Genomic DNA, 12760 nt, shown 5'->3' with positions numbered 1-12760 from the left:
CAGCGACCCCACGGACTGCAGCCTTCCAGGCTCCTCCGTCCATGGGATTTTACAGGCAGGAGTACTGGAGTGGGGTGCCATTGCCTTCTCCATTGTGTTGTTGGAAGAGGGTGTTTTGTATGACCAGTGCGTTCTCTTGGCAGAACTCTATTAGCCTTTGCCCTGCTTCATTCTGTACTCCTAGGCCAAATTTGCCTGTTACTCCAAGTTTTTCTTGACTTTCTACTTTTGTATTCCAGTCCCCTGTAATGAAAAGGACATCTGTTTAGGGTGTTAGTTCTAGAAGGTCTTGTAGGTCTTCATAGAACTGTTTCACCTCAGCTTCTTCAGCATTACTGGTCGGGGTATAGACTTGGATTACTGGGATATTGAATGGTTTGCCTTGGAAATGAACAGACATCATTCTGTCATTTTTGAGATGGCATCCGAGTACTGCATTTCAGACTCTCTCGTTGGCTATGATGGCTACTCCGTTTCTTCTAAGGGATTCTTGCCCACAGTAGTAGATACAATGGTCATCTGAGTTAAATTCACCCATTCCAGTCCATTTTAGTTCACTGATTCCTGAAATGTTGTCATTCACTTCTGCCATCTCCTGTTTGACCACTTCCAATTTGCCTTGATTCATGGATCTAACATTCCAAGTTCCTATGCAATATTGCTCTTTACAGCATCGGACTTTACTTCCATCACCAGTCACATTCACAACTGGGTGGTGTTTTTGCTTTGGCTCCGTGTCTCCATTCCTTCTGGAATTATTTCTCCAGTGATCTCCAGTAGCATATTGGGCAACTACTGACCTGGGGAGTTCATCTTTCAGTGTCTATCTTTTTGCCTTTTCATACTGTTCATGGGGTTCTCAAGGTAAGAATACTGCAGTAGTTTGCCATTCCCTTCTCCAGTGGACCATGTTTTGTCAGCACTCTCCACAATGACCTGTCTGTCTTGGGTGGCCCTACACAGCATGGCTCACAGTTTCATTGAGTTAGACAAGGCTGTGGTCCATGTGATCAGATTGGTTAGTTTTCTGTGATTGTGGTTCTCATTCTGTCTGCCCTCTGATGGAGAAGGATAAGGAGGCTATAGAAGCTTCCTGATGGGAGAGACTGACTGAGGGGGAAACTGGGTCTTGTTCTGATGGGCGGAGTCATGCTCAGTAAATCTTTAATCCAACTTTCTGTTGATGGGCGGGACTGTGTTCCCTCCCTGTTATTTGACCTGAGGCCAGACTATGGTGGAGGCAATGAAGATAATGGTGACTTCCTTCAAAAGGTCCCATGCATTCACTGCTGCACTCAATGCCCCCAACCCTGAAGCAGGCCACTGCCAACCCAGGCCTCCACCAGGCACTCACGGGCAAGTCTGGGTCAGTCTCTTATGGGGTCACTGGTCCTTTCTCCTGGGTCCTGGTGCACACAAGGGTTTGTTTGTATCCTCCAGGGGTCTGTTTCCCCAGTCCTGTGTAAGTTCTGGCAGCTTTATGGTGGGGTTAATAGCGACCTTCTCCAAGAGGGCTTATGCCATACCCAGGTCTGTTGCACCCAGAGCCCTACCACTGCAGCAGTCCACTGATGACCCATACTTCTGCAGGAGAAGCTTCAAACACAGTCCTTTTGTATAAATACTACTTTCTCTCCTAAATACCACCCACCAAGGGAGTGGAGGTATGCCCTGAACTGCTCTCACTTCTGTAAACTATTTCAAGATCACTCATTAATTCTATCCCCCCCCCCACCTTTTTAAAGACCTCTTGTCACTTGAGCCACGTGCTACTCAGCTACATCAGACTTCCTGTCAGTCACTGTCAAGGTCAGTTTCCCAATGACGGCCATATTCACTAAGGAGTTGAGTTCCTGGGTCTTCCTTTCCACTCCCATTGTGATCCATCATCTCTTTTGACTTAATGTACACAGTGAACAGTAGTTTTCAAAGGGATCCTGGGTTTCTTTGAGACCTTTTCAGGGGTTCCATGAGGGCTAAACCATTTTTATAATAATTCTAAGATGTTATCCTTCTTTTCACTGTCATTTTTTCACAAGGACACAGTAGAACTTTCCAGAAGCTACATGGTGTGTGATATTGCAACACACAATGTATCCATAGAGGCAGCAATGAGACTCCAGCTGTCTCCTATTAAGCCAGAAATTCATAAAAAACAAAACAATGCTACTTTTATCTCTACTCTTTTAAGGTTGTTATTCATAAATATATTTTGTTTATGTTAGCATGTATTGGTTGATTTTGAAGTGAATTAATATAATTTTTGGTTTAAAATTTGAGTTTAAATTTATCACATGGTAAATATACATGATCGGAATCTTTTTAGGGTTCTAAAAAGTCTAAGACTGTTAAGGTTTCCTGAGACCAAAAAGTGCTGACACAGCTCCCCCTCCCAAAAAAAAGCCAATCCAGTATTTCAGCCTCTGAGTTCTTTGCCTTTACTGAAAGCACATTTACCTCGTATGCGTAATGTTCAGAACAAGGGGCAATGATTTGTGTCTGATCTTCACATTCAACTGTCCAGTACAGCAACTTCCTTTTTAATGTCTCCAATTAGATGTCTCATGGGCACGCTTGGGCTCATTGTGTCGAAGCTAAATTTCATCACTTCTTCACCAAACTAGTTCTTCTTCCACTTATACTGTTTCAGAAAAATGGCATCATGACCCACCCATTGCCTTAAACTAGAAGCCTGAAAGTAGTCTTCCGTGTCTCTTTCCTCCAAACTCATATTTAATAATTACCAAGTTACATCATTTCTATTGTCTGTGTGTGTTCATCATTATTTTGAAATTTTTTTATTTTAATTGAAATATATTTGACATATAGTAAAAGTTTAAGGGATATAGCATGTTTATTTGATATACTTATATATTGCCATACAGTTGCCCTTGTGGTGTTAGCTAACACCTCTGTCATGAATATAATTATCATTTCTTTTTTTGTGATGGGAATCATTAAAGTCTTGTCTTTAGCAGGTTTGTTTATAATACAGTAGTGTGGTCTATAATCACTTTGTTTTGCATTAGATGCCCAGGATTTATTTATCTACTAGTTACACCTTTGTATCCTTATGAACATCTTTCCTATTTCCCTAATTGCCAGCTCCTTTTTTTACTCTCTCTTTATGAGCTTAGCTTTTTCAGATTCTATACATAAGTGATATCATACAGTGGAAATCTTGCCATTTGTGACAACAGGATGGACCTTGGGGCATTATGCTAATGAATGAGTCAAACAGAGAAAGACACTTCTAGATTCTTAATGACTCCTGAATCTGTCCACTCACCTCCAATCCCATTGTCACTACTTTAGGTAAGTTCGCCATCATCTCAAATTCTGACTGCTTTGACAGACTGCCAGGTGTCTCCTTGTTCCCCTTAAGTCTGTCTTCCACATCTCACTCAAGTTGTTGTTCTGAACTAATTCTTGTCACATCACTTCCTCATTGGCAATCTTTTATTTCCCATTCACCTCAAGGTAAAATATAAACTTCATAAGGTAATGATCATTTTGTGAGCATACATTATTTCCTCAAGACAACTCCATAAAGTAGATACTGTTGCAACTTGAAATAAAAGTTAAAGTTGCTCAGTCCTGTCAGACTCTTTGTGACCCCATGAACTATACAGTCCATAGAATTCTTCAGGCCAGAATACCAGAGTGGGTAGCCTTTCCCTTCTCAAGGGGCTCTTCCCAACCCAGGGATCGAACCCAGGTCTCCCGCATTGCAGGCAGATTCTTTACCAGCTGAGCTCACCAGAGCTTACTATTGTAACTTATCATCCCCTTTTAAGATAAAGAAACTAAGGCATAGAAAGGTTATGTAACAAGTCCAACGTATCAGTCAGTGAAACAGACCCACTGTGAGTTATGGGATAAGAGGTTTAGAAGGCAATGGCACCCCACTCCAGTACTCTTGCCTGGAAAATCCCATGGATGGAGGAGCCTGGTAGGCTGCAGTCCATGGGGTCATGAAGAGTCAGACATGACTGAGCGACTTGACTTTCACTTTTCACTTTCATGCATTGGAGAAGGAAATGGCAACCCACTCCAGTGTTCTTATCTGCAGAATCCTGGGGACGGGGGAGCCTGGTTGGCTGCTGTTTATGGGGTCACACAGAGTCGGATACGACTGAAGCGACTTAGCAGCAGCAAAGTATAATGAGATGTCTTAGAGGAGAAGCTAGAAGTTAGTGAGAAAAAGAAGTTAGTGGAAAAAGCACACACAGCCCCTGTAGTGGGACTATGAGGAGGCTGGCGGGGGCATCTGTGGGAGCTGTCACCTCATGGGTCTGCAGTCAAGCATCTGGTAATTGTCCTGGGGCTGCGCTTGGTCAGTGGAGCCAGAGCTGAGGAGAAGAGCTCAAAGTGGTGAAACAGAGGAGGGTGAGGACCAGCTGGAACCCTCCAGGCTCCTCTGGGTCTGCCACCACCTCCAACCATTAGGACCTTCAGAGGGTAATGACTGCCACTTCACTTCCATCTCCTAAAATCTCTCAAGTTCCTCATCTGGCCAATAATAACAGAACTATCCAGTAATGGAAAATATGAAGTACGATTCTCAAGTTAACCATGTTGATAATGGAATGGTTAAGCACCCTGAAAATCACCAAAGCTTGTAAATACTTGAACCAGGCTTTGAACCGAAGCAGCCTGCTTCAGCTTCTGTGCTGGTCCACCTTCTTGTGGCTTTCCTGTTCTTATTCCTGATTCCTTTGGTTTCACAGATGCCTGCTGTACATCCTCTACTTCAGCCACATTGACCTACCTCTGGTTCCCTAACTTTGGGATGATTTTTAACTTTAGGACCTGTGCACCAGAACATTCTGCCTTTCCCTCGCCTTTGTCTGGCCAAGTAAAAGTTATTTTACTTTTGGGTCTCAGCTAAGCTGTCACTGACTCTAGAATGACTTCCTTATCCTCTAAAGACTAACTTAAGTACTCCCTGTGCGATAGGATCTAATGCTTAATGTTATCTTAGGACTCTTGACACACACCCTCTACCATAGCAGAGGCCTATGTGTCTTTCAGATTGCTGTATACCTAACACAATGGCTAATAATCCATGAGTAAATAGTCACACCTTTGAGTAGCTTATTTACTAAATTCCCTCCCTGGACTATAAACTCAATTGAGATGGGTTTTTGTCTTGCTTAATGTAACCTTAGCATACAGCATAATGTCTATTTATTTAATATATTTTGAATTAATGAGACCAAAAAATAACTGCAGAAGCTTACAATTCCAATAATCAATTGAATATGTTCTCTTCTTGGTAAATTAATAGAATATTATTTAGCTTAGATGATTAGACTCATTAATCACTCTGTTCATCTTTATAGATACAGTTACTAAGGTAAAATTATACTATGCAGTTCTAGTTATTTGTTCAGGTTTTAGTGATAACACAATAAAACCGACTTCTTTAAAAGATCTAAAGATAGCCAACTGTAAGGGTAAGAATGTGAATAAATTGTTATTATTAGAAAATGACAGAAACACTGACTTCTTTGAACATTTTGCTGATTATCCTGATAGACTTGACTACTGGGAGAAGGAATCTAACAGTTCTGCTTGCTCATGAATTCTGATAAAGTCCAGGGAGTGAAGTAATCATGGTGTTTCTTCAGAAGGAGGCTGCCCTCCAGATGTAGGATAGAAAGGTAGAGTTACTAATGTGTTTTCTATGAAAATACACTGGCTTCAGTAGGAAAACCAAAGTGAAAGAATATGCTGCACATTAAAGTGAATCCTAAATCTTCTAAATCCCTCTATAAGGAAAAAAACATGGAGGAGGAAGTTAAATGAGTTAGAATATGAGCTAGGAAAAGATATGTAATGTATATTTAATGGTCAGTGGTATGCCACAGGTGAAGGATACTAGCATTTCTAGAGGTGAAATCAACTATCAGCTGCCTAAGCCAGACATTAGGAGCAGATAAGTCTTTGAGAGATAAAGGAGAAAGTTTTAAATAAATAGCATGTCATGAAGTTTTACTTCTTTTAACAAAAATGTTGATCAGTGCAACTAGAAGTGTTGATTAGCAAGTTTATGAATCTGGGTTCTGTTTATATTCTCTTATGAAGGACAATTATTTGTTAGCATAAGATTTATTCCTTGATGATGAATGTTAACAAGCTCAAATATCGGCTGAGTTTGGGTAAAAGATGAGATGTTTACAATATGCCCACAATTGTGGAAATTAAAATGTAGAACTTTTAAACAAATGATTATAGTTAAAGTAGAAGTGCAAACAGAGCTATAATTCATGACAAGTCAATTCTTTTTCCTGCCATAGTCACAAGTTTTTCACCTTCCTAGTAACACCCATATGACTGCAACAAAATAGATCAGGACCAAAGGGTTTGGTAAGACCTTGCTTTGCAAGAAAATAAAAACAAAAATAGACAAGACATTAAGAAAAAGACTATTGAGTTGCTGTTTAATGAATTCCCTATACTTTCAGGACTACAAAGCTAGGCTATGGGAAATTGAACTGTTTGAATCTTCTTTTGTTTCCAAATCTGTTATACATTTATTGACACATTCCATGTATACATTATATAGATTAGACCCCGGACCTAAATGATTTCCTGGGAATTAAGTTTAAAGAAATGGAGATCTTGGTAGTAGGGCTTTCCATCTGTTACTATAATCAAGACCTGTATTATATGTTAGGAGTGTGTGGAATACACTTTAGCCTGGTTATGGCTATACAGAAATGAATGCTGCTTCTTAATAACAGAGTAAAATTCAGGAATCTTCAATTCAGAAGTCCATTATCTCAAAGGTATACTCAAATAATATCTTCAAATTGTTATTTATTAATTAGAACTAGAGTGACAAAATAGAATGGTAAGAAATTCTGAGATCATCATTGGTATAATAGATAATAAAGTTCGTATGTAATTGAATTAATTTTGACAGCTCCTGGGTGCATCACACATGAACCCTGGTCTGTCATACTCCCATGGCCATGCTGTCCTCCAGTGTGAAGGTCATTAAAACAATAACACTCTTAATCATCTATATGGGAGAAGTATCTAAAAGAAAACCAGGAAGTGGATATATGAATATGTATAACTGATTCACTTTGCTGTATACCTCAAACTAATACAACATTGTAAATCAACTATACTCCAATAAAAATTAAAAAAAAAACCCAAAACAATCAACATCCAAATTGTAGACAATTGGAAAAAGTGAAAGAATATAGTTAAGGAAAACAATAGCATCCACTAAAACAGTGTCTTGGTCAATACGTTGAGTGCCTTTATACTAATTTTATATATATTGTACACTTATATGTCCTCAGAGTACTGTACCAAACACAACTGTGAAGTTACTAAATATAGAAATATGAATATCAGTAATTTCGAGATTGTGGTGAGTTGCAGATAGAGTAGTTCTTGTGAAATGTTCTGTTGTATAATCTGGAAGTCACTAAAAGCTCTCGTAGTCATTCACTTTTTGGTCAGTTGCCTCAGGTGCTTTCTGTTTAAAAAGGTGCAGTGACTTGGGCAGCATAAGGTGGCAGCTTTATTAATGAGTAGCCTTTCTCCAAGTGGTTTTCTCATCACTCAGGGGAAATAGGCTTTATGAGTGTTAACACCATTCAAACTATTGTCTTTGGTTTTCATTTGTGAACAGCAGACTATTGTCACCCAATGTACCAGGCTTCTTGTCAACTTTGAGACCTCTATCTTGCAGAGCTAATACTTGAAGTCTGAAAGATAATCTGTCCTTATTTCAGAATTCATGTTATAACATCATTACAGCTGAACTTCATTTATCTTTTTCATTATGACACACACATACCTTCAACACATATAGATCAGAAAAATCAGTATGATGCTAAATTGAGACCAGAAATATGTGATTTATCTTTGTATTCATTAACATGTGAAATACTGATTAATATGATACAAGTATGCTAAATGCTGAGAACACCAAAATATACAGTCCTGACCTCAAGAGGTCAAGGGCTTCCCTTGTGGTTCAGCTGGTAAAGAATTCGCCTGCAATGCAGGAGACCTGGGTTCGATTCCTGGGTTCGGGAAGGGAAAGGCTACCCATTCCAATATTCTGGCCTGGAGAATTCCGTGGACTGAATAGTCTATGGGGTCTCACAGAGTCGGACACAACTGAGCAACTGTGACTTTCAAGAAGTTTAGCAACTTGTAGAGAAAGATAAAACAAAAGCTTAACATTCAATATAATTTCAGTGCTTTAAAACCTTTAATAAAACGAAAGGGGATCCTAAGTTAAAGTATTTCCTCACTCCCTATTAATGTTGGAATTTTAATCAAACATAAAAATGGCATCTTTAACAGTAAACGATGCTGATGGTGCTGTGTTGTCTGCATGGTAGTCTTCTCATAAACATTTCATGGTCCGTGATACCACATCCAAAGGCAATGGCAGTGAAGTAACTTTAATACAGAAAAAGGGTTAAAAACCTGCAGTCCTTAACAGTTTACTCTTTTTGGTCCCCAACAGAACAACATTCTAAAGTAAGTCCATGGTTCTAGAAAGATCTTACTAACAGCAAGGAGAACTAAACAGTAGATTCAGTTAGAGGTATTTTACTCAACCCATGCATCAGCCTGCACTTTTGACTTGTGACAGTATTTAGAAGATCTGGGGTAGAGGGTGTTCCGGTTAAGAATGTGAGCTCTTTGTCCTAAAAAATTTGGATTTAAATACTCATTCCAAGGTATGCTAGCTCTATATCTTAGCAAGTTAATTGCTTAAAACCTCAATTCTGGACTTCCCTGGCAGTCCAGTTGTTAAGACTTCCAGCTTCCAACGCATGGAGTGTGGGTTCAACATCTAGTAGGGGAACTAAGATCCCACATGCTGTGTGGCACAGCCAAAAGGAAAAAAAACCAAAAACCCGCACACCCAATTTTCTTCATCTGTAAAGTTATGGAAATAATAGTGTCCATGATTAAATTAGATAAATTGCTATAGTACCTGGTACATAATAAACAGTGAACAAGTAATAGCCATTATTTATACTGTACTATTACTGTTCTTATTCCAGCTCATCTCTAATTTTATTTGACCTATAATAGGAGCATGTGTGAGAGAAGAATTTATCTGTTCTTATACTTCCACAAGAACATTTGGTGGGTGCAACAGTAATGTTATAAAATTGATGCATGTTTTCATGTTATATTTATTCATTCCTCATATATTAATCAAATGCTGAATATGTTCCAGGTTACTGATTGTGTGTCTGCATCCTGAAGGATCTCCTATTTACATCAGAAAGTATCCTGAAACACTCTGTGTTCAGATACAAGTGCTCTGAAAATTTGATAACATTCTCAGCAAATCATCAGATTTGCTGGCCGTTTCTTACCATTTAGAGATGATAGTGATTATGGTCTGAATGTCTGTGTCCTCCCAAAATTCAGATGTTGAATCTTAACCCTTAATGGTAGTAGAGGTTGGATCTTTGGAAGGTAATTAGGTCAGGAGGGTAAAGCCTTCATGAATGGGATTAGTTTCCCAGGTGGTTCAGTGGTGAAGAAATCATCTACCAATTCAAGAGACTTGGGAGAGGAGGGTTCAATCCCTGGGGTTGGGAGGATCCCCTAGAAGAGGGCATGGCAACCCACTCCAGTATTCTTGCCTGGAGGATCCCATGAACAGAGAAGCCTGGCAGGCTATAGTTCTTGGAGTCACAAAGAGTTGGATGTGACTGAGCACGCACACACACGTGAAGGGACCAGAGCTCGCTCGCTCTTTTTTCTTTGCTATGTGAGACAGTCAGTCAGTCATCTGCAACCTGGAAAAGAGCCCTTAACCTGATCTCAGCGTTGCTAGCTCCCTGATCTCAGACTCCAAGCCTCTAGAACTCTGAGAAAGAAAATGTTGTTTAAGCCACTCAGTCTGTGATATTTTTGTTTTAACACCCTGATTGGGCTAAGATAATAGTCTCCGAATTCCTGAGCAAGGACTGAAGAAACTTTGCCCCTGAGACAGTCACTCCCACACCTGACTGAACTTCCATTATCTGGGCTCTCCCAATCCGACACTCAATCCAAATTGCAGATTGGTCCGCCCATCGCTTGCCCCGATCTTACAGTTAATAAACTTGTTTTTTTCCTTCTTTTGAAAATCTTTTCCTATTTTTAATTTTTTGTTTTGTTTTTATAAATCCCTAGCAAAACCCCATATATCCTGCTTCCCAAACAACCCATGTGTGGGATGTTACTTGTTATTTCAGAACCTTTGAGTGGCTGATACAGTTGGGAATCTATGTATGGTTCTAAAACCTGGTCTCATGAGTCTGACATAATTGTGAGATTTCATAGTTTTGTCTTCCTTTAACAGCAAAGATACATGGAACATCTATTATTACTAGACACTGTGCTATGTTAAGAATATAAAAAGGTATAAAATATGAGAGTGGTAGTGCCAAAGCTTGAGAAGATGTGACTAATATGCATGGGGAAATAAAAACATGTTTTGTGGGAAGGAAAAAAGACATTTGACTGGGACCTAGAAGGTGAACCTCAGATGAGGAAGGGATAGCAGTCAGGGGGCCTGATGATATACCAGGAGGGAGAGATGGTGGGAAGTGAGAAGATACTTGACAAGCAGCCTTGGAGGCTGGAGTGTTTGGCAAGAGATGTGGCTGGCATGGGATGCTGAAGTCAGGTTGTGATGAGCCCTGAAGTTTCTATTGGGATGCATAATTTGTAGGCAAAGGAGAATCCCACCATTTTGTAAGCAAGTGCGTCACAAGATCATCCACATTTCATGTGTTCAGACTTAATATCTAGCTTAACTTAATGAATGGTGCTACTCGACAAAATCACAAATGCTGTGTGCTAAAACAGAATTCTGCCAAAAGAAAAGAGATATTTTCTAATTGTATTTATTTTTGACGGTGCTGGGTCTTTGCTGCTGTGTGGACTCTTGTACAGTTGCCGAGCGTGGACTTCTCCTTGCAGTGGTTCCGTTTGTTGTGGAGCACCGGCTCTAGGGCACAGGGCTTCACTTGTAGCACATGGGCTCAATAGTTGCAGCTCCCAGACTCTCAAGCACACATTCATTCAATAGTTGTGGCTCAAAGGCTTAGTTGCTCTGTGGCATGTGGGATCTTCTCAGATCAGGGATCAAACCCGAGTTTCCTGCATTGGCAGGCAGATTCTTTACACTGAGCCACCAGGGAAGCCCTGAAAAGAGCTATTTTAGAACGTAATTTTTTCTTGTTTCCTCCTTGACCTTTTGCTTCCTCATTCTTGCTATTTTTTGTTACTTGGAGGACTTGTTTTCTCTTTAGTCCTTTCCTCCTTAAACTTCAGTTCTGTCATTTTTCCTTTCCATTAATAGTAGTGTGAAATTTCCAGGATTTATTGAAGACTGCCAAGGAAAGCTGTGGCTTTACCCTGCAGTATGCCCTAGAAATAATCAACCTAGCTATTTGATTTTGTGGTATAGAAATCTGAATAGCTTTCAGTGTTCCAGTATTGATGTCTTCACATTATGTGATTTTAAAGCATAGATATTCTTGTAATTAGTAATGTTAATAAGAACTTCGTAAAATGTCATCTTTTAGTTCACAGGGTTATATTCAATATTGTTCTGACATTAACACAGTGTTAAATCTTTATGAATTTATTGACATGTAAGGCACAAAACTCTGAATTCCTGGAACAGAGGTTAAACTTCACTAACTTAAAGCAGTTCTGTTTATTGGAGAATATATGACGGAAAGAATAGGCTTTTCAGGTAGTTTAATTGGAGATTTGCTCTTCATATGTTTTCATTTCCTAACTTTTCTTTTGTCTAGTATAAAAGGAAATAGTCGCCGTGTATTTCTTCCTGAGATACATGCTGTAAATATACTGTGAGTCATGAAAACACCAAGAGGTTCCAAGGCTGGCAAATCATTTTAGAAGGAAAAAACCATTGGGAACATGAGGCTCCAAAGAAACAGATGTAAAAATTTTTATAAGTTTCATTGCAGAATTTTTTCCTAATTTTTCAGTTTTAGGAATTATGTAGGTGTATGGGTCAGAGTGGTTCAGAAAGAAAAGATGCTCAGGCTGTAGAAATTTTTAAAAATTGAAATGCAATAACATTGTATTCAAATCCAATTTCAAAGGGATTAATTTATATCAGGCCCTGGATAATTTGGCAGCATATAAATAGGTATATATTATATCTGCTTTTATTAAGAAAAATTGGAACAATGCTGACAGTAAAAGAAAGTAAAATCATTTTAGCATTTCTACTTCAGATTTTTTTCATGGTTTATTTCTGTTTCAATTGAGAAATTCTATTTTTCTTGAACTTACATAGTAGACAAAATGAATTTAGTTCTAGTTATAGAACTTGAATCTGCCTTTTTCCTGTATGTAATCACAGTTGTTTTAAATAAATAAAGAGAACAGCAGAAAATACAGTAGATGTTTCAGGATACAGTATGGAAGTAATCTGTGTATTTTAATTGTGAGATTATCACAGACATGCATCAGTGAATTATCAACATATTCATTCATATTAAAGTTATTTAATAGCCATTTCAGTACTATGAGCCTTAATACTTATGTGAATTATATATGTCATATTTATGTTGTATTTGTGTTACTATTTTAAGTTACTAACCTAACTACATTAAATATAGACTTGGAAAGTAGAGAGGGGTCTTAGAGATTTTTGACTTTCCTTCCTACCCACTGTAGGAACCTTTTCCACAATATTCCATCTCCGCCTCAGCCTGAAAGCTTAGGAAGG

This window comes from Bos mutus, chromosome 6 (genome assembly GCF_027580195.1).
Source record: "Bos mutus isolate GX-2022 chromosome 6, NWIPB_WYAK_1.1, whole genome shotgun sequence".
Taxonomy (NCBI): domain Eukaryota; kingdom Metazoa; phylum Chordata; class Mammalia; order Artiodactyla; family Bovidae; genus Bos; species Bos mutus.
The sequence above is the reverse complement of the archived record's forward strand: the minus strand, read 5'-3'. Positions refer to the sequence as shown.